Below are 25,144 nucleotides of genomic sequence, written 5' to 3' on the forward strand. Positions count from 1 at the left end.
GTAGCAATTACACAAGAATATCCAGTAATGTCCCTGCCTACAATTAAACACATTCACTTACCAAAAATCATCTGCTGTGGCAAATGGGTTCAAGCCTTTGACCACAAACTGAGTCACTGCTCGGTGACATTCGTCTATCCTGGCCTGAAAGGAGACGCTACCGGTAGACTGCAGTGAGAACTGCCAGCATCTGAGCCAGACTCTGTCTCTCTCATCATGGTCACCTAAACGCACAGTAATGGCAGGTTTTGTAATAAGGCAGATCGCACTAACATAATCTGCACTGTTAGTTGATTATTTACCTGCCGCATTAACGGGAGAGGACGTGCAAACGTTACCGCTGCTGCTGGATTGAGATTCACGAGTCCGGAGCGGAATTAAAAACACGACATTCATTTAAGGTCATCGCGTGTTTTGTGAGCAAATGCTTTTGCATATTTGTAGTGTTTCCTCCCTTAAATGAAATATCTACTTTGCAAGTATTGCAAGTTGTCCTGTTGTCATCCGTTCTCGTAAAGTGTAACCAAACTTTTGAGCGTTTGAGCCGCCATGTTTCCTGCCAGGTAAATGACGCTCCGCAACGTGGTGACGTCATTCAGGGCGACTGGAATCGATAAGGGAATCGTTTGCAAAAATGGCAAACGATTCCAAGGAATTGAAACAGTGGGAACCGGTTCTCAACAAGAACCGGGTTTCGATACCCATCCCGAATAAGGCGCAGTAACCCATATGGAAAAGAAATAGTAAAATATAAGTTTCACACAAGACAAAAGTCAAGCTTTATTCAACTCATTCTTCTTGCTTCCTCCTTTTCTGTACCATTGATTCATTAATGCTGTATTCTATCACAGCTGCTCTATTCCCATGTTGTTGCAGTATATTAATGACTAACCTCGTATTGTGGATGGATTATCTCAGTTGTTCTCCTGACTGAAGTTTGGTCCGTTTACAGCATCCTGCCATGCGACTGCATTTTTCTCTAACCATCAGGAAGCTTCACGTTAACGAGTGGGAAAAAGTTAGCGTTCATCCTCCAGCTTCACTGTGTTTGTGTTATGCTACATAGCGGTGTCGCTAGCAACCACGTAGCACATCATTACATAGCAGCTAGCCCAACTTCAGTAACCTTACAAACATCACTGCTGTTTAGTTTTCTGTCTTCATTTATGTTGGAAGTGATAGCAGAGCTGTACGTTTTAATATTTTCAGAAATCTCTCAGTCAGAACATGCTATATCATGCTTAGCTGGAAACTAGCGAGCTAACTTCCTGCTAACTTCATCTCCGTGAAATGTAATAAATTCTGTTTTCATGGATGCCTGGATGTTAAACTTAATTGTTACACCTACTAAAGCAGCAACGCTGATCGTTTTATTAAAGGTGAAAGAATTTAGACAGTTTTTTACTCTCAGTGATGCTGCAGTGTTCGTTTGACTTTGGGACCTGAAAAGACAGAGTTTAGGACCCAGATTCCTCCATGAAGCTCCTGACTACAGTAGCCGTAATGCTCCGACAATCCATCAAGCCGTGCGGCTTCATAGCTACCAAAGTCGTACTAAAACGTGTTTTGACAGGTTTTGAGCGCCGTGTACCACATAAAATCGGTTCGAGGTCAGTAAGCACAACCAGAATTCATACATAAGGCGCACTGTCGATTTTTGAGAAAATGAAAGGATTTTACGTGCACCTTATAGTACGGAAAATTCGGTAGTATAATGCTACCACCACTGTGCTTCACTGTAAACACATAAGCAGTGATGGGAATAACGGCGTTACAAGTAACGGCGTTACCAATGGCGTTACTTTTTTCAGTAACGAGTAATCTAACTAATTACTAGTCCTATCGTTACAACGCCGTTACAGTTACTAACAGGAAAATGCGGTGCGTTACTATTTTTCAACAAACAGACGGTTGAAGTTGTGTTCAGCTTACAGCATCTTATATCAGCTGCACGGAATTAGCTGTAAGTAATCTGGACGCTACAGCTTTAAGCAGTTGTGCGCGCTCCCGCGGATGGTAATCACGATCACTGTCTAGCACAACACCTGTTGCTAAGGGGGCAAAACAATCGCATGAGTGCTGCTGTTTGGCTGAATAAAGTAGTCGTGGTAAGCCAATCACATGACCACTTAAAGATGACAAAGCAACAAGGTGCCAGATTTTAAATTGTGTTGATAGGCCACGTAAAACCAGAGTCATGATAAATAATATATACGCATGTTTTTCCTCAATAGTTTCGTCACGTTTACTGTCTCAGGACAGCAGCGAGCGCTCTCTGCTTATGACTAAAATATACAAAACCAAACAAAAATCAGCCCGTTCCTGTTGGTGGGAAAATGCACCATGTCAACCAATCAAAAAATAATATGGCAACATGACATTTGGTTGTTTAGGAAGAGGTGACGGAGAGAGAGAGAGAGAGAGAGAGAGAGTGAGTTTTGAGATGTGAGAGATTTGTGACGTTTAGCGTGTTTGGTGTAGTTAATGTGTTGTCTTGTGTAGTTAGTGTGTAGTGTTGTGGATAGTTTTGTGTTGTGTGTCAGAACAATGAGGCGACTGCTGTCTCCAGGTAGAAACAGCAGTGACGCACCTGCTGCTATCAGACCTGCAGGTATCAGGCTGTGATGTTTCCTTTATAGTGGACAGAAATTATTTTTTTGGAGTGGCACAAATAATTTGTGGCGTCTTATTGAAGAACAGCTGATTGTTCTGTAAACAGTTTGAAATGGTTATTTAAAAAATCAAGGTTAAAGGTAAATGGATCCAAATAACTTTGCTGTTTGCAAAACTTGTCCATATAATTTTCAAATTGACAATTTATATTTGCATTTAAAGTTATGAAATATGATCATTAAACATGTTTGTGGTTGTTACAGTAAAAAATAATTTTTTCTACTCGGATTTTATGTTTTTTGTCTGATTTTAGATCAATTGTGATAATACAGTTTGTCAAAATGAAAACATGACTGTAAATTCAGACACGTGAGGTTGTGCTGAAAACAATGATACCAAACAAGACAAATAAATCGTTTTTAAAGGTGAAATGTGGAGGAAACATCAAAAGTAGTTAAAAATGGCCGATTATACCCTGGACCCCAGAGGGTTAAATGTTTTTTTTAAAGTAACGCAATGGTTACTTTTCAAGTAATTAATTACTTTTAGAATCGTGTAACTCTTACTCTTACTTTTTTGAAGAAGTAACTGCTAACTATAATTAATTACTTATTCAAAGTAACTTGCCCAACACTGCACATAATATACAGAGAGCACAGTGGGACTGATGGCTAAACTATTTTGAGACATTTCAAAGTTCCAGAACGACAACATGTTTCCGTTCTGTTGTTTCTGAGTTTTGGGTCATGGATGAACAAGTGTAATAACGTGTGTGTGTGTGTGTGTGTGTGCACTTCTATTAGACTCTGACCAACATCAGATATGGTTTTAATGGTGATGGGATGTTCAGTTCAGCACCTTCTGCACTGGTTTCTCAGTCTCCTCTCTGCGCAGCACCGACTGAGCACAGACAACATTTCAGAGTTTTGACCAGAACATCTCAGAAGACCCAGCTCCCTTCACGTGTTAGTGTAACTGACGACTCTTCGTTCTTAAACATTCGTCAGCTCTCCTGATTTGTCCCTTGTGATGGAGATCCCGTGTCTCCTACTCTGACTTTATTCAGAGGCATGAATAAAGCTTGTCTGGGCAAACTGGCATCAGGAATCCTGACCGTGTGTTGAGATGCAGTAAGCACCGGGGGAGGCCTGAGGTTGTGAGAACCAGCACCCCCTCTCACCTCTGCCTTGCTGGTTTTAATCCCTCCGTGTTTTTCCTCCTCTCTGCTGGCAGCCGGTTGCAACCTCTCTCACTCCCACGCGAACAACACGGACTCTCTACCTTCCACAGTGGGTGGAAACACCACACAAGAAAGGACTAGAACATTGAATGTGAGGTTTAAAAGTAACATTAGCAAATTAACTCATTTTGACAGCCTCACAAATTCAGATGATTCATAACTTCAGGAATCCTGACAGCACGTTTTAAGAAAGAGCAGCGCTGGGCGTCACTGACTGACAGATGCTCAGCAAACTGCACATGTGCTTGTGGCAGGCCTGCCATTCACAAACTTCCTGTTACATTATATCTCATATCAGCAGCGTGCACGGCGTCTGAAAGCTCACAGTGTTGCTTATGCAAGATGATACAGTGCAGCTTGCTCCTTACTCGTGAAGCAGCCATTCTGCTGCCAGTCCTACCAGTGACACACTCAAACTAAAATGTTATTCACAAAAATAAACTGCAACAGGAAGAGGAAGTGTAATGAGCGTTTTCCAGAGGAGCATATTACAGAAAAACTAGCAACATGATAACTAATAATAGATTTCTGCACTTCTTTTGCTTTAATCGCATTTTGCTCGTTATACTTGCAGATTTGTATCAGTGTAGTTTACTTTTGTTTACTTTTGCAGTACTTCACACTTTGCATGTAGTATGCATGTAAGTTAATGATCTGAGGGCTTGTTTTCAGCATCATTTGCAAGCTGATTTGTTTGTTTTCTGGAGAAATAATCCCACCGAGGTAACAATGATACAGTATCTGTGCAAATAACTGCTTCTATCAACAGCCACGTGATGTCAAGCTCCTTCCACAGCCTCCAAAACAGTCTGCTCAGGATGGAGCGTGGTAGCAGCTACAGCTGAGTATCAAGTGCCCTCAGCAGACACCTGATACTCTCGTATGGTTGGTCTTTTTGTTAGGCTGCACTCCCCGGTGTGCACACAGACGGAGCAGCCTTCGTATTATTTCAGTGCTTAATCAGTTCCAACTCTGTCTGACAATCACCATGATTGGTGCTTCACTCCACACATAATGAGCACATCTGTGCAATGTGACATGAAACTGAGAAGAACTGCTCTGAAAAAATGCCAGCCTGCTGCTACGACACCGCAGGAAGTTTTTCATGGTGGAAATCGGCGAATTACATCGCATTACAGACGAGGTATATTTTTGGGGTGATATGAGCAGATCATAGGGTGTATATAATCGAGAATAATTTAATTACTGTGGGGATGAATAATTAGAATGGCTGTAGGTCAGGAGGCTGGGCAGGTCATCAGGTCATATGCTGATATATATGTGTGCATATATACAAACCAAAAATAAGCAGTGTTGGGAAGGTTACTTTTAAAATGTATTCCATTACAGATTACAGATTACATGCCCCAAAATGTATTCTGTAACGTATTCCGTTACGTTACTCAATGAGAGTAACATATTCTGAATACTTTGGATTACTTAATATATTATCATGCTGTTTACAACTACATGAATGTACTATTGCTGTGATTTATTACTGTTACTGAAGGTCCGCGGCTCCGAACCGTAGTAAAGGGACCTCTGGCTAATACGGTGGGTTCTGTGTCGGCTCGTAGCTGAAAACTAGCTTTACTTTGTTGTCTGGGTCAACTTTGCTAGCAGAGACAGAGAGAGGCGTTGAAAGGCTGCTCCAACAGAACTTATTGTTTCAGAGGAAAACACGAACACGGTGTACAGTCGAGTCTTAATAGCTTACTTACAACTGGGCTCGTCAGGCACTCTTCTTGGCTGCAGTGGTTATTATTATATTTACATGCTTCCAGCTCCCGTTTCTGCTCGATGACAGCTCGTACTTTTCCTTTTTCTCCCTCCCTCGCTCACAGACACATAACGTGTATGGCAGTCCATCCTCCCTGCAGCACGGACTACACTGCCCATGATGCTACATTCTTTAGAGCTATACCTGTAGCATTCTGCCTGTTAGCTTAGCACAACAACAACAAGGCGCTCTCTCACCCAGGAAACACGCAGAGAGAGAGCGTCACCCTGTAACCATGGCAACCGTAACGCTGCCGCCTGGAACAACAGAACGTAGCTGTCAAACAAAACCCAAACAGTCCTGACCCGCCACAATATGAAACAGGGAAGTACCGCCGTGTAATCCATTTATTTCAACAAAGTAACTGTATTCTAAATACCACCTTTTTAAACGGTAACTGTAACGGAATACAGTTACTCATATTTTGTATTTTAAATACGTAACGGCGGTACATGTATTCCGTTACTCCCCAACACTGAAAGTAGCCTATAAGTTTCTCTTGTCTTGCAGCCTAAACCTCGTGCATACTGTCCATTGAATCTGAAGTTGGACTGTTGTTTCCTTAATAAAGTTGATTAAAACTCACTGTGTGACTGCACGAACAAAGAGAGGAGGTGTTGGACAGCACAACAGAGAAAGCGTGGAGAAGGAAGTGTGAATCTCAAGAAGATAATGGTGAAACACGCACACATAACACTGTTAGTGTGTCTGTGAGAGATTAAAGGCTTTAAGATGAGTTTTTATGGTGTCAATGAAACCGAAGATTTCCATATAATCAATGTGTGAGCTTGAAAACCATTAACATGTAAAGTTGGCGATCGTGGCTCAAGAGTTGGGAGTTTGTCTTGTAATTGGAAGGTTGCTGGTTCGAGTCTCGGTCGTTGTGTCCTTGGGCAAGACACTTCACCTGTTGCCTACTGGTGGTGGTCAGAGGGCCCGGTGGCGCCAGTGTCCGGCAGCCTCACCTCTGTCAGTGCGCCCCAGGGTGGCTGCAGCTACAATGTAGCTGCCATCACCAGTGTGTGAATGACTGAATGTAGTGTAAAGTGCTTTGGAGTCCTTAGGGACTAGTAAAGCGCTATACAAATACAGGCCATTTACCAAGTTAAAGAAAATACTCATGTAAAAAGTGAAATACTAATTTAAGTAGTAAAAAGTAATCTAAGTAGTAAAAGTGAAAAGGTACAGGCTCTGACATGTACTCAGAGTAAGAATGTAAAAAGTAGCTCTTTGAAGGACGTTTCTACCAGCTGTTTTTCTGCAGAGCTAATTCAACCTCGTGCTATATTAACTTAATATTAAAATAATAATGGACATGGGAATAAAAACTCTTTTTTTAAACTTCCACACCCAAACAGAAAAATGAGTTTCGTGTACAGGCTGAGATCAGCTGACCTCCAGCTGAGGTTTACAGCTCTGTGGATTTACACAACGACATGTAACCCTGTATTTCACCATCTGTCTGATCTCCACTCACTACACTGACAGTATACTGTTTACACTGCCTGCATATTAGACTGAATACAGTTAATATAAAGGCTGAATTCACTGAAAGAATCTAAGCATCATCGCCTTAAATTCAAGGTCATCTCGATGTAGCCTAACCATCGGAAACATTGCTTTTGAAATGACCTGCTGCCCTTGAAACGTCACCCGCTTTATCCTCATGTCTTTTCTGTAGCACGAGGTCAGATGGAGCTTATGGACATGAGCAAAGATGCTGTTTCAGATCATGCGGACCCCCTTTAACCCCAGAGCATAGAGCTAAAAAAACGAGACATAGATTACTCTTCGTGTGGGATACCAGTGATGGAGGCACCAACAGAACTGGTCTTTGTGTTGTTGTTACCTTCATCGAGGCTTAGCTCGGTTTGATGTTTGAAGAAGTGTTTAAACCTAAAGTAATGAGCCTGATTTGAAGATTTGTGTTGAGATAAGTGTAAAACTGAAACGCTGTCAGAAAAATATTTACTCAAGTGCGGGTACTTTACATTTCTAATGCTAAAGGTGGGAAGCAGCGAGCAAGAGACGGGAATTTGAGCTGGAAAGTATCAACGTAGAAAGACTTTCATACTTGTGGCTATTTGTGCCCTCGGCTTTTCTTCTATTTTGCATCCTGCTCAACTTCAGGGTTTTTGTTTTTTTTGCCTGCATTCAACTCACCTGTTGCAGTTACATTTGAAGCCCTGCCCTGAACCTTCCTGTCCCTTCTACATCTGCTGCATCATGTAACTTGGGCTGCAGTCTTAACAGACGCTGCATCTCTTTATTTGAAAAGCTTTGATCACAGCTTGAAAAAGCCAAGGCTGCAGCTCAGCTAGTGCAGAAAAGGCACGGAGTCAGGCCTGCTATGTCTGTAGCTCTGCACACAGCTATCCCTGCAACGGTTCATTTTAAAAACACAGTTAGAAACAGATGCAGGTTGGTCTCCATGCCAACCCGCCTGACCCCGTGACCCTAGCAGGCTCTCCCTTTCCCCGCTTTCTCCCAACCTCCTCACACCTTACACAGAAGACTAGGAAGCAGTAGCCACGGAGAAGCGAGTCGAATTACACCAAATCTGTTTGAGCCGATTTAGAGCCCCCGATCCTCTTCACAGTTTTAGGAGCATCCACACCTGCAGGAAGCAGATACTGCAGAGACTCACTGCAACTCTGTTTCTTTTGTTGTCTTTCCAGGACACATTCATCTTCATGGCGAATAATACCAGCTCACAGCAGCATCATTTCACTGCTGCTGTCCTGGCTCACAGTGCTTTTCCTTAATGTTGAGACTATTAAACCCAATTCTAAAAATGTTGTGACGCTGTGTGATGTTAATAAAAATGATGATTTGCAGATTTCATAAACCGTTTTTTTTTTTAAACACAGAAACCTGAGAAATTTAGTATTTCCCAGATTTGAAAATGAGCAGAGGTTCACAAAATTGTGAGAATAATGTTCCTCAGTGGAAAATCTCATCATCTGCATCATGAAGGGAAAAGAAGGCAAAGACTCATGAGCAACTAAAATCCTTTATCAGACAAGAAAGGGACAAGATTCCTCGTTTCACACCAACATGCATCACTTTGCTGTGCTCACAAATTCAGATTTTAAATGTGACTCTTATAGTTTCTAAACCTTTTGTATCATTTTTTAAAATAATCAATCTGTTAATAATTACAATAGCTCACACTGAAAATCTCACCATATATACACACACATATATATTACGGGTTCAACGATACTCGTATTGATATTGAACCGTTCGATACAGTGCTTTCGGTTCGGTACACATATGTATGAACAATACAACATTTTTAATTTATTTTATCAACTTTCCTTCTGACGGTGCTGTCTGTGTTGAGAGCTCAGTGGATCTGCGTTCGACTACTCAGCCTAGGCTGCACTGTCGAGCGCAGATCCACTGAGCACAGCGCAAGCTAGCAAGACAGAAGCTAAGCTCGTTGCAACATGGCAAATTGAACCTCCCCCACCCTCATTCAGATCTGGCGTTTGGAACTATTTTGGTTTTCATGTGACGTATGACCCTGAAGGTAAGCGCGTCATGGACAAAAGTAAAACAGTATGTTGGATGTGCCACACAATGCTCAATTACATTGGTGGGAACTAGTGCGTTAGCGCAGTTAGCTCGCTAACGTGTTGGCCGTCCAGCCCCACGCACGGGGCGATCCGAGGTAGCTCGTTAACGGAGATTTGCCGTGTTGTGGCGTTAACGTCATTTCAGATTAACGCTGACAGCACTAGTGGGAACACAACGAATATGACTGCACATTTACTCCGACATCATCCTCGTGCAAAGACAAGTGGAAGCAGACAAAAACAACAAGCACGCATGCTACAAACTTTAGCCGAGTCATTTAGACAGCCGTTAGCACATGATTCTCCTTATGGGGACCTGATATGTTTAATATGCTGCTGAGAATATAGCCCAGAAGAAGCGTATAGTATAGCTTTTATTTTGGAAAGAGACATTTCTCTGTAATAAACTCTCTTTTCCAAAGATGAGTGATTCCTCGATCAGATAGATTTATTTTTTATTACTTTGTTGTTTCAGCAACATTAAATTTAAAAACTGTACTTTTGAGTTAAAATATATATTTATAATTTTAATAAATGACAAATTAAAAAAGCATGAACATTTTTTTTGTATCGAAAAAACATCGAACCGTGACACCAAAGTATCGAACCGAACCGTGAATTTTGTGTATCGTTGCACCCCTAATAAATATATATACGTATACATACATATACACGGGCACTGATAACAGCTTAAGGATTTCCAGAACACGTAAATAGTGCAAAGTGGCAAAAACCTGCTGTGACGCAGCACTGAGCTGTGGTATAAACCAGCAGCCAGTGTAGGTGTGATTATGGCACCATCTTTCTTTTATTTTGAACTGAAATACTAAATATTTACATGATTTAAATCACACAACAATATCTGTATAAACTCTTAAGGTAAACAATGACGTTTTCTTTCCTCCACGTCTGATCACGACTTTTCTTTGAGATCATTTGCTGCCACAAACACTGTCCAGAAGAGCGGCAGAAATTGCTGCATAATTGCTGCTTCGTCACCTGTTTGGCAGCAGACGTGATTTCCTTGTGAGAACTGGGCACTACGAGGAGTGAGTGGGAGGAACGAGCAAGTGCTTCCCATCTTCTGTGGTGAAGTCATTCTCGTCTTTGCCATTTATCATCTCTCTGTGCTATTTCTGCCTCTCAGTCTCCTCCATCTGTCTGTGTTGTTTCATCACTGTCCGCCACTATCTTGCTTTTACTTTCTGACTGCACCTGCTTCATCAGCAGCAGCGTGACTCATAAAGGCACACAGGTATAGAGCCTTAGAAGTGGATTAAAATAGCTGGTGTTACGTTTCTATCAGGCGTCAGGCTGGAAATATCATATCTGTATTTGTGCATAAGGTAACAGTGGCATCATTAACTTTACCTATATATGGCACTGGCTGTGTAAAAGAAACAGTCAGTGCTTGGTAGTAAGATCATGTAGTACACTACCAGCCAAACGTTTGGACACAACTTCTCATTTAATCATTTTTCTTTATTTTTACTACTCTACAAACTGAAGACATCAAATCTATGAAGATATATGGAGTTATGTGTTAATGGGGTTGGGACCATCAGCTGACAGCCTCGTTTGACAACTGTTAGAATTCATATTAGAGCAAGAACCAAACAGCTAAATAAAGAGAAACAACAGCCCATCATCACTAACTGAAGGTCAGTCAGTCAGAAAATTGCTAAAACGTTGAATGTGTCCCTGAGTGCAGTCGCAAAACCATCAAGCACTGCGATGAAACTGTCTCACATGAGGACGCCCAGGAAAGGAAAGAGTCCCTCTGCTGCTGAGGATACGTTCACCCACCAGCCTCAGAAATCGTTAACAGCAGCTCAGATCAGAGCTCAGATAGATGCTGCACAGAGCTCCAGACACATCTCTACATGTTCAGAGGAGACTGTGTGAATCAGGCCTTTATGGTCAAACAGCTGCTGAGAAACCACGACTGAGGAAAATCAAGAGATTTCGAGATTTGATTGGACTACGAAACACGAGGAGTGGACGTTAGACCATCTGTGCTTTGGTCTGATGGGTCCACATCGGAGATCTTTGGCTCCACCTGCCGTGTCTTTGTGCAGAAAAGGTGAACGATGGTCTCTACATGCATGGTTCCCACTGTGAAGCATGGAGGAGGTGTGATGGTGTGGGGGGGCTTTGCTGGTTTCACAGTTGGAGATTTATTGGTTGGTGATTTATTGGTGATTTATTCCAAACTGAAGGCGCACTGACCCAGCATGGCCACCACAGCATCCTGCAGCCACATCCCATCATTTATTCTCCAACAGCACAATGACCCCAAACACACCTCCAGGCTGTGTGAGGCCTCTGTGACCAAGAAGGAGAATGATGGAGGCCTCCACAGCCACCTGACCTACACCCAGTGGAGATGGTTTGGGATGAGATGGAGCGCAGAGTGACGGCAAAAATCGGGTTCAAATAGCTTTACTAACATAGTAGCCCTTAAAGTGATCACACCATCATAAACTAGTGCACAGTGTTTTTCCTGCTCTGTCTGCAGCAGCAGTATTGCTTTCATTATGTGTTTAACCTCTTCATATTTTCCACACTACAGTTTTATCTTCCTTCATCAAATCAGCTGCTCTGTTCTGTAACTGTGATTGGTCCGAGGCAGCCAGCAGCACGTCTTTCAGAGGAAACCCTGAGTTAGCATAGCGAGCTGAAAACCAGACTATAAGAATCCAAAGATGGAAGATACTTTCTGTACGTGGAACTGGCTTCGTTGTGCAGGGCGCGTGTTCACCGGTTTGCACGTCACGCGGGCTGTTAAATGTACCTGCTCCCCGTGCTGTAACCAGTGCTGTGACGCAATCACAGGACACTGGATTGTCATTGGTGAGTGCGAGGTTGTGAGCAGACGATTGCCTCCACCAGCGTCAGTCAGGCAGACTATAAACAATAATATAAACGTATGACTACGTGGGGCCACGGTGCCTCCAGCTGTCTGCAGAGTATAACTGCTGCTTTAAGCTAAAGCAGTTTAAGTAGAAAGCAAACATAGTGTATGCAGTTGGCCAGTTGGAGGCACCTCATCCATCAGCTGATGTAGGTTAGTATTGAAATCACCTGGGATTGTTGGATGAGCTCAAACACTTGACTATAAGCTGTTTTCATCAGCAGAGATGGTTTTATGGCATCTGAGACAATCCAGCACCAGTTATTGCTGAGCTCCAGTAATAACTGGTCTGCCCAGCACACATACTTAAACATGATCTATAATTATGACAGATGCACAGTAGTGACATCTAACCTGTGTGTCATCTGTCAGGCCTGAGGCTACCAGCATTATTAAAGTCATCGATCAGAGTTTACACGTTCATGCAAATATATAATATTATTGTGTACACATCCCACACAGCAAACACCGTCAGATGCTTGCGCGCCTCCTGTGAAATGAGCAGCAACCTGTTGTAGTTGCAGCTGATTTGAAAAACGCTGGTTTAGAGAGAGTTGGCTTCACATGGTTCACGTTCAGGTTCAGGGCTGAGCAACATGGACCAAAAATCACAACTCTGTATTTTTACAGGACGTCCAAGATGTATTTGACAGTTTGGCTATGAAAGCAGCATCAGCTGTATGGAGGAGTTGAAGAGTTACAGTCCTTTGAAGCTGTGTCGTATGAGATCCTCACCCACAGTCGGTGTGTGGTGCTACAGTAACACTGTGGAAAACAGTGTTACTGTAGCACAACCAACATGATCCCAGCTGTGTGCAATGAACTGTCGTTGCCTTTAAACGATTGCTTTGAATAAGAGGAGCAATCAGCTGATACGTTCAAACAACATTGGTGCACCAAGATGGCGACAAACAGCTTCAGCTACAGGTCATGTGTGAATGCGTCACGTGTCAATTACATTATCCTGTCCAGCCTGAAGCACATTACATTACACACGTACATTAGTTCCCCCACAAACAGTGACACGGTTGCTGCAGGAGGGCAATTTAATTACAAAATGAGCAATCTGCACACAGCAACCACTGCAACGGCAATCTTGCTTTTATATTGTTTTATAACCAGAATACACGTAGCTGCCAACCAGGTGACCCGAGTCCCCTATTCAGTTTAGTTCAATGCAATTAAACAACAACCTCAAGGTGCTTTGTATTGTGAGGTGGAGACCCTGCAATATTAGACAGAAGCCCCAACAATCACATGATGCACTGTGACAGCAGGAATGAAAACGTCCTTTTTAACAGGAAGAAACCAGCAGAACCAGTCTCAAAGAGGGGCAGCTGACAGCCTGGACCAGTCGGGCTGTTAGGAAAGCAGAAAGCAGAGTTTAATCATTACTAATGATTACATACAGTAAGAGCTGGGTGATATAAGATTTTTTCATATCACGATATGTTTTTTTCATTTCAGGCGATAACGATATATATCACGATATATATCACGATATATATCGTGATATATATCGTCCTATATTGTATCTCTAATAATCGGCTATGTACCACAGGCCTTCAAGGTGGCTGCAGTTAAACCTTTACTCAAAAAGCCATCTCTAGACCCAGCAGTCTTAGCTAATTATAGGCCAATCTCCAACCTTCCTTTCATATCAAAAATCCTTGAAAGAGTAGTTGTCAAACAGCTAACAGATCATCTGCAGAGGAATGGTTTATTTGAAGAGTTTCAGTCAGGTTTCAGAGTTCATCACAGCACAGAAACAGCTTTAGTGAAGGTTACAAATGATCTTCTTATGGCCTCTGACAGTGGACTCATCTCTGTGCTTGTCCTTCTTGACCTTAGTGCAGCATTCGATACTGTTGACCATAATATCCTATTAGAGCGATTAGAACATGCTGTAGGTATTACAGGTATTGCACTGCAGTGGTTTGTATCATATCTATCTAATAGACTCCAATTTGTGCATGTAAATGGAGAGTCCTCTTCACACACTGAGGTTAATTATGGAGTTCCACAGGGTTCAGTGCTAGGACCAATTCTGTTTACATTATACATGCTTCCCCTAGGCAGCATCATTAGAAGACATAGCATACATTTACACTGCTATGCAGATGACACCCAGCTCTATCTGTCCATGAAGCCAGATAACACACACCAATTAGTTAAACTGCAGGAATGTCTTAAAGACATAACGACTTGGATGGCCACTAACTTTCTGCTTCTTAACTCAGATAAAACTGAGGTCATTGTACTCGGCGCTGAAAAGCTTAGAAATATGGTATCTAAGCAGATTCTTACTCTGGATGGCATTACCTTGGCCTCCAGTAACACTGTGAGGAACCTTGGAGTCATTTTTGACCAGGATATGTCCTTCAACGCACATATTAAACAAATATGTAAGACTGCGTTCTTCCATTTGCGCAACATCTCTAAAATTAGAAATATCCTGTCTCAGAGTGACGCTGAAAAACTAGTTCATGCATTTATTACTTCCAGGCTAGACTACTGCAATTCATTATTATCAGGATGTCCAAAAAACTCACTGAAAAGCCTTCAGTTAATCCAAAATGCTGCAGCAAGAGTACTGACAGGGACTAGAAAGAGAGAGCATATTTCTCCTGTTTTGGCTTCCCTTCATTGGCTTCCTGTTAAATCCAGAATTGAATTCAAATCCTGCTCCTCACATACAAGGTCTTAAATAATCAGGCCCCATCTTATCTTAATGACCTTGTAGTACCATATCACCCTATTAGAGCACTTCGCTCTCGCTCTGCAGGCCTACTTGTTGTTCCTAGAGTATTTAAAAGTAGAATGGGAGGGAGAGCCTTCAGTTTTCAGGCCCCTCTTCTGTGGAACCAGCTTCCAGTTTGGATTCAGGAGACAGACGCTATCTCTACTTTCAAGATTAGGCTTCAAACTTTCCTTTTTGCTAAAGCATATAGTTAGGGCTGGACCAGGTGACCCTGAATCCTCCCTTAGTTATGCTGCAATAGATGTAGGCTGCCGGGGATTCCCATGATGCATTGAGTTTTTCCTTTCCAGTCACCTTTCTCACTCACTATGTGTTATCAGACCTCTCTGTATTGAATCGTATCTGTTATTAATCTCTGTCTCTCTTCCACAGCATGTCTTTATCCTGTCTTCCTTCTCTCACCCCAACCGGTCGCAGCAGATGGCCGCCCCTCCCTGAGCCTGGTTCTGCCGGAGGTTTCTTCCTGTTAAAAGGGAGTTTTTCCTTCCCACTGTCGCCAAAGTGCTTGCTCATAGGGGGTCATATGATTGTTGGGCTTTTCTCTGTATCTATGAAGCGCCTTGAGGCGACATTTGTTGTGATTTGGCGCTATATAAATAAAATTGAATTGAATTGAATTGAAATATCACGATATATATCACGATATGAGCCAAATAACTATATATGTAAGATTTAAATGTGCCGTTGCTCACAAGTAAAATGTGAAATAATCAGCAGCTTGTTTTGATTTAAATATTTATTTCCCATAATAAGTTCAACAGGGTAGATGTACTTAACATGAGACTTTTTCAGATAAATAAAGGCAAATATTGCAAACTACACAAAAGGCAGCCGCTAAAGCGTTTAAGTTTCAAAACAGAACAAACAAAACTACTAAATTGTCAATTCCACTTAGAAACAAAATATTAATTCTAAAAATAAATCTTAGTTTGTTTTACAGAAGAACAAAATTGACTAACTTTTGTCACCATCAAATAAACTGAGAACTAAAAGGAAATTCTCGATCTCTCCTTGTTGTATAGTTTAGCTTTTCAAACAGTTTAACAGTTACTTTAGTCGACAAAAGCCGAATGACGAATTAGCGCTTCCAGTCAGAGACTGAGCATGCACCGCTTTATTGTATTTCCAGACTTGCTTTCGGCACATTTACAGTGTTTTTGTCAGACTTGAAATAGCAGAAATACCGTCACACTACAGAACTTCTGTGGCTCTTCCGTTCGACAATCTCTCCGGCGTTGGAACCATCATCTGTTTTCTCTTCGCTAACCTTCGCTCACGCACGGTTGATTTTTCTCTGGTCGGCACACTCATTTCCTCCATTACCCGGGCGGTACGGCGGTTGGCTGCTTCCCAAACAAATGTTTGGGCTCCACAGCTGTACGTAACAAGTCACGTGACGCTGTGGCTGTGATTGGTTCGGCTCTGCGCTACTTAATTTGTAGCTACTTAATCGCCCAGCTCTATACAGTAGTGCTGTATAAGCTCACAGGGAGAGAAATGATGTAGCAGCAGCACAGCTAAGATCAGGGTCACCTGAGCTTAATCCAAAAGAAAAGTTTTAAGTCTAATTTTAAAGGTAGAGCGTCTGTCTCTCCAATCCAAACTAGGAGCTGGTCCCATTAAAGAACTTTTAAATAAACTATTGAGTAAGTAAGACTTTTAAAAGGAAATCTTTAAGATTGGATGTGGATTATTTGAGATTTTGTATGTGAAGAGAAAGAATTTAAATTCATGGAGTCAATGAAAAAAGAAGCTAAGCCTGTGATATTCTGTAACTAATGTTTGTGTGAGACACACTCTTCAAATGTGTCAGATGTGATTCAGACACTACAGCTCAGGACTAGTGATGGGTCGTTCGCGAACGAAATGGCTCTTAGAGCCGGTTCTTTGACGTGAACGACGCGAGCCGGCTCCTTATCGCGAGCCGTCACGTGGGTTTTTTTTTTTTTTCTTTCTCTCACCCTCTCTCTCGCACTTTTTTCCGCTTCACTCCACACGCGAGCCTTGTGCTTTACGCTGGGAAGAGGGGGGAGGGGCGGTAGTTACACTCAGTAGCACAGGAACAGAGACAGAGGGAGAGAGAGAGAAAGAGAGTCAGGGACAACAACGTCACATTAGAAAGGTATAGTAATCATCCACAACTATTTTCGGTTGCAGATGATAAAGGATTCAGAAAGTTTATTCATGCAGGCCCATATGACAGAGAATATGCATGTTCTTTTTGTTTTCATATTTTAATTTATATTTAATTGTGTTGTGGTTTGCAGTGTTTTGTGTTGTTTCACTTTAAATTTGTAAAAGGAAAAAGCTGAAAATTTAAATAGTTAAAATTTGAAATGTGAATAGTTGATTTTTGTATTATATGATTTATTTATTTCATTTTATGTGGAGTGAATAAATAAAAGTATATTTACGGTGGCCCCTCGAGACAAAGCACATACAAACTTCAAATCACGTACAAACTCCGAAGCACGTAAAAACACGTACAAACTCCGAAGCACGTAAAAACACGTACAAACTCCGAAGCACGTAAAAACTCCGAAGCACGTAAAAACTCAAAACACGTACAAAAGACAACAGAAGTTCTCCAGGATGCTAGGGCGCAGTGTTGAGCTTTTGTTACCTAGTGGCTACACAAGCCAGCAAGTACCAACGACCAGATCTGGTTTGTGGTAGTAACAGGTAAATTAACTTTTTTTTTTTAATTATTTGAATATATATGAATGCCTGTGTATAAATACACAAACAATACACACATGCTTTCAATTGTGTAATTTAAGTGATCTAGTAGCTCTGTTTTGGAAGTTCAGTTCATGCTAGAAATGTGTTTTGGAGTTTGTACGTGTTTTGTCTCTAGGGGCCACCGCATATATCTATATATAAACATATATAAATAAAACCACTTTTTTTACGTTAGTAATTCCTTTTGTGCATAATTTTATATTATTGTTAATAATAAATTAATTAAAGCAACAAAACAACCTGAAGAGCCGGTTCGGAGCCGAAAGAGCCGGCTCTTTTTAGTGAGCCGAACCGAAAGAGCCGGATCTCTAAAAAGAGCCGGAAATCCCATCACTACTCAGGACCTTTAATGCCAACGGTGTGATCTCTGTGTCAGTGCTAACGCTGCTCTGAGGTCTGACAGGACAAGCACAGCGACGAGTTTATCTGTGAATCCTGACTGAAACTCCTCAGATAAAACATCCTTTGTAAATGATCAGTTAACTGTTTGACAACTATTCGTTCACCAGTTTTTCAAAATAAAAGAGGGTTTGATGTATAATTAGCTGAGACAGCTGGATCAAGCCTGTAGTATGTATCCTGTTTAGAAAGATTAATCATTTCAAATGTAAGCGTTAATTATTGGGCAGAGATCTGTACTTACTGGCACGACTGTGATTATTTTTCTCTGATGGTTAAAACTTTATCTGTGGCGACAGTCTTCAAATCGTTGCTCTTGAAGGTTAAAGGAATATTTGGCTCAACAGAGCTTTCTGTTGGCTTTATTCCCGTTTTCCTGGATCAGTGACAAACAGTACGATGTTCCAGGTTTATGGAGTTTTATAGAGTAACAAGTTCTCCAGGAAAAATGAAGATCTGTTAAATTAGTGAAACCATTTCCTGTTTGAGAGTTATAACAGGAAGTCGGATTTCTCCTGAAGAAATCACTTAATGAACCTGAATTTCAGCACAGTCCCACAGTGCTTTAGAAAAATTACAGACTTCATATTAATTGTAGCCTCTGGGTGTTTCCATCATGATTTCACAAGATTCCAACAGAAAGTCCGTAATTCAGACTGAAGACAGACACAGGGATACCCTCAGGCAGAACAGCTACACCAACTGGGAAGACAAATGATGCCAGAACCAAGAACACATGTAAACTCAGGCCGTACATACACAGGAGACTAACTGGGGAAACAAAAGTCAGCTGGAGGAAAACAGGTGATCAGAGTCAAACTAAAGAGACGAAACTAAACACAAGACAAGAGACTTGGAAAATAAAACAGGAAGTTACTAAACACCAGACACAGAGACACTGAGTTGCATATAAACAATAACCGAGAGCAGAACCAGAAACTAAGACTAAAAAACAAACAGAAAGCCAAGACATCAAGAACTACATAAAGACTACACAGTGAGGCATCTCTGAGCAAAACTCAAATCATAACCAAAATCTGTAAATAACTCAGATGCCAAAATATTAAATCCCATAAGTGAAATGCTGGGTCAGAGGCCTGGGCATGATGGAAAGTGATGCCCAAGGTTGAGGGGGCTCAACCTTGGGCATCAGACCGACCAGCCTCCACTGACAAAGACTCATTTTACATTCAATTCAATTCAATTTTATTTATATAGCGCCAAATCACAACAAAAGTCGCCTCAAGGCGCTTCATAGATACAGAGAAAAACCCAACAATCATATGACCCCCTATGAGCAGCACTTTGGCGACAGTGGGAAGGAAAAACTCCCTTTTAACAGGAAGAAACCTCCAGCAGAACCAGGCTCAGGGAGGGGCGGGGCCATCTGCTGTGATTGGTTGGGGTGAGAGAAGGAAGACAGGATAAAGACATGCTGTGGAAGAGAGACAGAGATTAATAACAGATATGATTCAATACAGAGAGGTCTGTTAATACATAGTGAGTGAGAAAGGTGACTGGAAAGGAAAAACTCAATGCATCATGGGAATCCCCCGGCAGCCTACATCTATTGCAGCATAACTAAGGGAGGATTCAGGGTCACCTGGTCCAGCCCTAACTATATGCTTTAGCAAAAAGGAAAGTTTGAAGCCTAATCTTGAAAGTAGAGATAGTGTCTGTCTCCTGAATCCAAACTGGAAGCTGGTTCCACAGAAGAGGAGCCTGAAAACTGAAGGCTCTGCCTCCCATTCTACTTTTAAATACTCTAGGAACAACAAGTAGGCCTGCAGACCGAGAGCGAAGTGCTCTAATACAAGTTTTTAGTACCACCTTATACATTAGTTGTTTTGTTTCGTGTAACTTTTAATGGATTAGTTTAGATTCAGCTCCTGTTTCTTTGAGGTAAATGTGACGCTCATGCAGCAAATTTGTCTGCAGCGGTGCTTCAAACAGACAATGATGTTAAACGTACAGAGTGAAGGTGAGACAGTGTGAGAGCAGACAGAGGAGATCTGAGTTCATCAGACAGTGACAGACCTGATGGGAGACAAGTGGCACTAATTAACTTTTGCCTTCATTAGATCTTCTAATGAATTCAGTGGAGACAGCTCCAGAGCTGCCTGACACTCCCCTGAAGACACTCAGTATATTGTCTTTGTTAAAGAACACAAATATAAATAAACAGAAAGTAAACTTTGTGTAAATGTACTGCTCACATCTAAAACCAAAGATACTGATCTAACTGATTGAGATGAAGTGCTTTCATCGTGAGGGACAAAACAACGAGATCAAATTGATGGGATGTAGTTTGGGTCAAACTGAACTAAAGTGTAACAGTGTGCAGGGCTGCCTGCAGCACGAGCAAAAGAATCAAATCAAAGTAGGCGTACTGTATATGCAGAGGAGAATAAGAGATCATTACTGTAGCTTAAACTTCCTGATTTAGTGCTGGAACAGCAGCGTGTCACGGTGCTCCTCAGGAAGTCACGTCCTTCTTGACCTGCAGATGAGTCGTGGTGTTCGAAGCGCTGCTGCTTCTGCACTCAGTTCACACAGGCTTTCTGTGAACTCATTTTCCTCTCAATGTTTCATCGTGTTTATATTAATTGTATTTCAGCTCCATGTGCTTGCTAACCATCCCTGTAGATCTGTTGTGTGTTTCCTGGTTGCTTGGTACCTGGAGATGGTGCTTGACGACTTTGGCTGTTTCTGTTAAACGGACTTAAGATTTAATGTCACAGCTGTTCCTAATGTTTGGGCAGAGACATCTGATGTTTACACTCTTTCTGGACCTCAGAAACAAGATAATGTGTGAGATTCAGGTGTTCACTTACAACGTGATGGAAAAACATTTAAACAGACATTAGCACAGTTACATGTAAATACATATTAGCTGCACAGCTTCAATGTTTTTGGTGATTAATGACCCTTGAATGTATTTCATACTTTTTTTGATCACTACTGGCTTTTATTTATTTATTTATTTTAACTTCTTGGCTTTAAACATATTATCTCCTCCTGCTGGTGATGCATGCGTGAACATTTCACACTTTGGAGAGGAATAGCGTGAAATGGACACGGTGGACACACACACACACACACACACACTTGTTTTCATATCTTGGTGAGGACATCTCATTGACATTATGCCCCTAACCCTAAACAAAAATGAATGCCTAAACCTAACCAAAACCTAACTGTAACCCTGATGCTAAAATCACATTTTGAGCCTCAAAAATGTCTTCAAACTCATGGGGACGGTCAATTTGTCCCCATAAGTGACTGTCAGTCTCCACAACTATAGCATCACGCCATCTGTCCTCACAAAGATGTCTAAACATGTACACACACATCTGTCTGGGAGCTATCAGCTGTAGGTATGGCTAGTTTACTCAGGTTATCTTTGTCTAATATTACATTTTGTTTGATCATCTAAAACATTTAAGTGTGACAAATATGCAAAAAACTGAAATCAGGAAGGGGGCCACGTGTCCGTCGGTCTAGTTCAGCACACGCAGTCATTGCTGAAGGGCCGGCTGTTTACAGAGTGTCGTATCAAACATTCAGAAAATAAAATACTAAAGCCTTGAGAAGATTATCAAGAAAAGTGAATGAAGTTAGAAGAAGTTCACAGCGATGTGAGACTGGTGGTGTGCATCGTGACTGACAGCTGTTGCTTTCCCAATATGAAACCACTCCCGAGCCAGGGACGATGTCAAAAGCAGTGGAATAAATAGAAAACGTCTCTTTTTAGATGCATTTTATTTGTAAATTAAGTTCCAGGGGTCTGAAGCAGAGGCACAGAGTTCAAAGTGTTTGAAGACCAGTGAGAAGTTTCCACAGTGTGTGAACAGTTGGTGTGCTTTGTCTTTGGTTGGTATCGATGGTGTTTGGTCAGCTGTGTTTTGTTCAGTCCAAAGTCAGTGCAGCCCGTTACCAGGAGATACTTCCATGAAAAGCTTTGTGGAGACACTTTCTCCTTTACCTTTATTTCCTTGTCCAGTGGGACTGGTCACCTACCGACGGTACCAAGACTGTTATTGGTCAGACTGATCAATTAGCCAACTTGGCTGAACCCCGTGGATAATCTGTGGAAGACCAGAAACACGCTATCCAAAAATATAGACAAACTTAAAGGCAACTTCTATCAGGCTTCAGTAACAACTTGTCACGGCTGCGCTGGCAGACCGTGGGGATGTGGGGAAGGAGGACCCGAACGCTGGACTCTTGCAATGCAAACGGTGCGTTTATTCACAGTGAAGAAAATACAATCCAATAATAAATCCCCGTGTGCTCCCCGACTCCCGTCCAGTGTCTTCTCCCCTTGCCCGTGGCTTTGTGTGTCCGCTTCCTTTATACAACGTGCTCACTGCCTCCTCATTCCCACAGCCGTCCAGAGAAAAAACACGGAGGAGCCGTTAGTACACGTGTCAAAACGGACATCTAGCAGAGAAATTGACGGCTAGCCTCACGCAACGATCCCACGTTGATGGGAGCTCAGCCACTCTCTAAAGCAGGGGCGGGGAACTCCAGGCCTCGAGGGCCGGTGTCCTGCAGGTTTTAGATCTCACCCTGGGTCAACACGCCTGAATCACATGATTCGGTCATTAGCAGGCCTCTGGAGAACTTCAGGACATGTTGGCTGTTTCCCAATTCAGGGTCTGCAGCCTCAACGATCCTCAAGGGCCGCGTACTCAAAGATCGCTAAGGCCGGAAGTGCGAGGCTTGTGAAATGGGACGGTCTAGCCTCCGTCGCGCTGCCCAGGTTGCCTAGCAACCATGATACTAACAGCTGGAAACGTTTCATACAGCTTTGTTTGACAGAAATGAAGGAGAAAATCTTTTGTTCATTTGTTTGTTTCTACATGAGCTTTGATCATTCTCTGATTAAGCTCAGCTATTGAACGGCGTATATTTTAAAGTAAAGGCTTTAAAACCAAGTTAGTACAAACGTCACTAATGTCACATGACTTTGCCGACATGTGGCCAACAGGAATGTTTTAATGTTCTTTGTTATTAAACATTTGCACATAAATAAGTGACATAATATTCAGTACTTACTTAAAGTTTACTCTTCGGCCGCCCCTCATCCGCCGTTTTTTTCGGCAAAATTATCCACACCCACCGCCGCGCTATGCATTCTGGGATATGTTGGGCCACGAAGTCTACACCGCCACGTCCTTAAAATTCAGGGAAATGAAGGAGCATTTGAGGGCCGCATTTCGAGCAGCCTTTGAATTGGGACAGCCTTCGTCGCGTCGCTGTGACGTAATCGGCCTTAAAATGCGGCCTTTAAGGCTGCAGACCCTGAATTGGGATACAGCCTAAGAGAAGAACATTTAGCAATTTGAATCAGCTGTGTTGGATCAAGGACACATCTAAACCCTGCAGGACATCGGCCCTAGAGGCCTGGGTTCAACACCTGTGCTCTAAAGTAACTCACCCACCAGGGTTGATGGTGCCTGTAAACTGGCCTACCAGATACACCTGCACCCCCCCCCCCCCCCCACACACACACACACACACACACACCAGCAAGCAGGAAAACAAGAGACAGCAGCACAATACATTCAATATACATTCCTCAGACCAACACAGTGCTGCAAGCTCATCGCCTCCATGTTACGCCACCCTGATCCAGTAATTCATGGACTCAACATACTAAGTGTATGTTCATTTCTGTATTTTAAAATACTTTTTCATTGATTTTAGGAAATATTCTAATAATGTGGGAGGGTGGATTTCTGAATGACCAACGTGGACAGCCGGATCTTTAAACTGGCGTTGAAAAACCACACACAGCTCTGCTTGTCATAAATCCTGAGTTATCAGCAGAGGCATCGAAGGGGCGACTCGAAGGATTAGGCGAATGTTTGAAACCAAAATGAAAACATTTTGCATGGCGAGCATGTTTCCCGCTGCTCTGTGGTCCCAGCAGCACTTATTTCACGGTGTTTTCTTCCACAGCACTAGAATGATGCTAATTATTGGCGTAATCGCTTGGATTTGATGATTCATCAGAGCCACAGACACCCAGAACATGAATTAGCAGGCCAGTTGTAAGGAGAGGCAGCAGGATGAGCTGATGCTGGGTGCGGTTCCTCCCGTGGGAGAGCTGCTTGCATCCTCTCCTCAATTCTTGTGTTTCCACAGAAACAACCGCGCATCAATATCCCCTCCCTGCAAACCTTCACTTCTTCTTCTGCTGCTAATCCTGCCGATCCTCTTCTAATAGGATAAAGGACAGTTTTACACGAGAAAGTATTACCAGCAAGACGTCCCCAGAGGCTAATGTATTAATCTGCCAGACTGAAGCTGCTGTGAATGTACTGCACAGACAGCTTTGTGAGTGAAAGTCTCCAAGCCTCTGAGCAACCCTCTACGGTGCCTAGAGTAGCAATAAAAGCAGACGATTGCACCCATAAAGCAGGTTTTTCCCAGAGAATAACATTGTTGTCTGTCTGTAATATTATCTGGTAGATTCACCTCACAGAGCAAAAGCAAGCAGAGAACCACAAGTGCTCAAACCTGACATTCTGTATATTTACACTGAAGCTCATTTGGATCTGCAGACACCTTTATTTGAAATGACGGTGCATTAATAAAACATGCTGCGTATTAAAAGTCTCCGAGTAAGTACGAGCTAAATTCTCTGTTTGCTTTGGCTGAAATAATTGTGTCACAATCTTGCTTTCAACATCAGCCCTAAAGCTCATTACGGCTGAGCACTAATGCAGCAATTACAGAGGGAGGGGGGGAGGCGGCTAATGGATGGGTCACAGCTAGGAAGAGACTGTTTACCTCAATTTCTCCCTCATTTTCTGCATATGAGTCAGTGCCCTTCTGTACTTCTGCCTCAGCTCATACACTGATGTCCTGCTCGTAATGCATTTGTTCTTCCACATAGTCATCTTGCAGCTGTACGCTGAGGTTACCGCCGGCAACCCTCTAAATATGTCAGGGTGTTTCACTAATAACCTTATCTTTAAAAGCCTGCAGGTGGAGATCAGAGGTCAGCTGCAGCAGCAGCCATGTGCACATAAACACTGCTGTGCAGCTCACTTGCAGAGAAATGACACATGTAGTTTTATATATATATATATATATATATATA

The 25,144-nt window shown here is 42.3% G+C and overlaps 1 protein-coding gene and 1 long non-coding RNA gene across 5 annotated transcripts in view; both read left to right on the forward strand.

Moving 5' to 3' along the window:
• The window catches only part of sgsm2 (small G protein signaling modulator 2), a 113,171-nt gene that overhangs the window by 47,448 nt on the left and 40,579 nt on the right, over positions 1-25,144 (forward strand). The window lies entirely within an intron of this gene.
• On the forward strand, positions 702-23,346 carry LOC146504584 (uncharacterized). The gene is made up of 2 exons (XR_014877940.1): positions 702-1,885; positions 2,104-23,346. It is a non-coding gene; the product is annotated as an uncharacterized LOC146504584 (long non-coding RNA).

Source organism: Neolamprologus multifasciatus, chromosome 14, assembly GCF_963576455.1.
Source record: "Neolamprologus multifasciatus chromosome 14, fNeoMul1.2, whole genome shotgun sequence".
Taxonomy (NCBI): Eukaryota; Metazoa; Chordata; class Actinopteri; order Cichliformes; family Cichlidae; genus Neolamprologus; species Neolamprologus multifasciatus.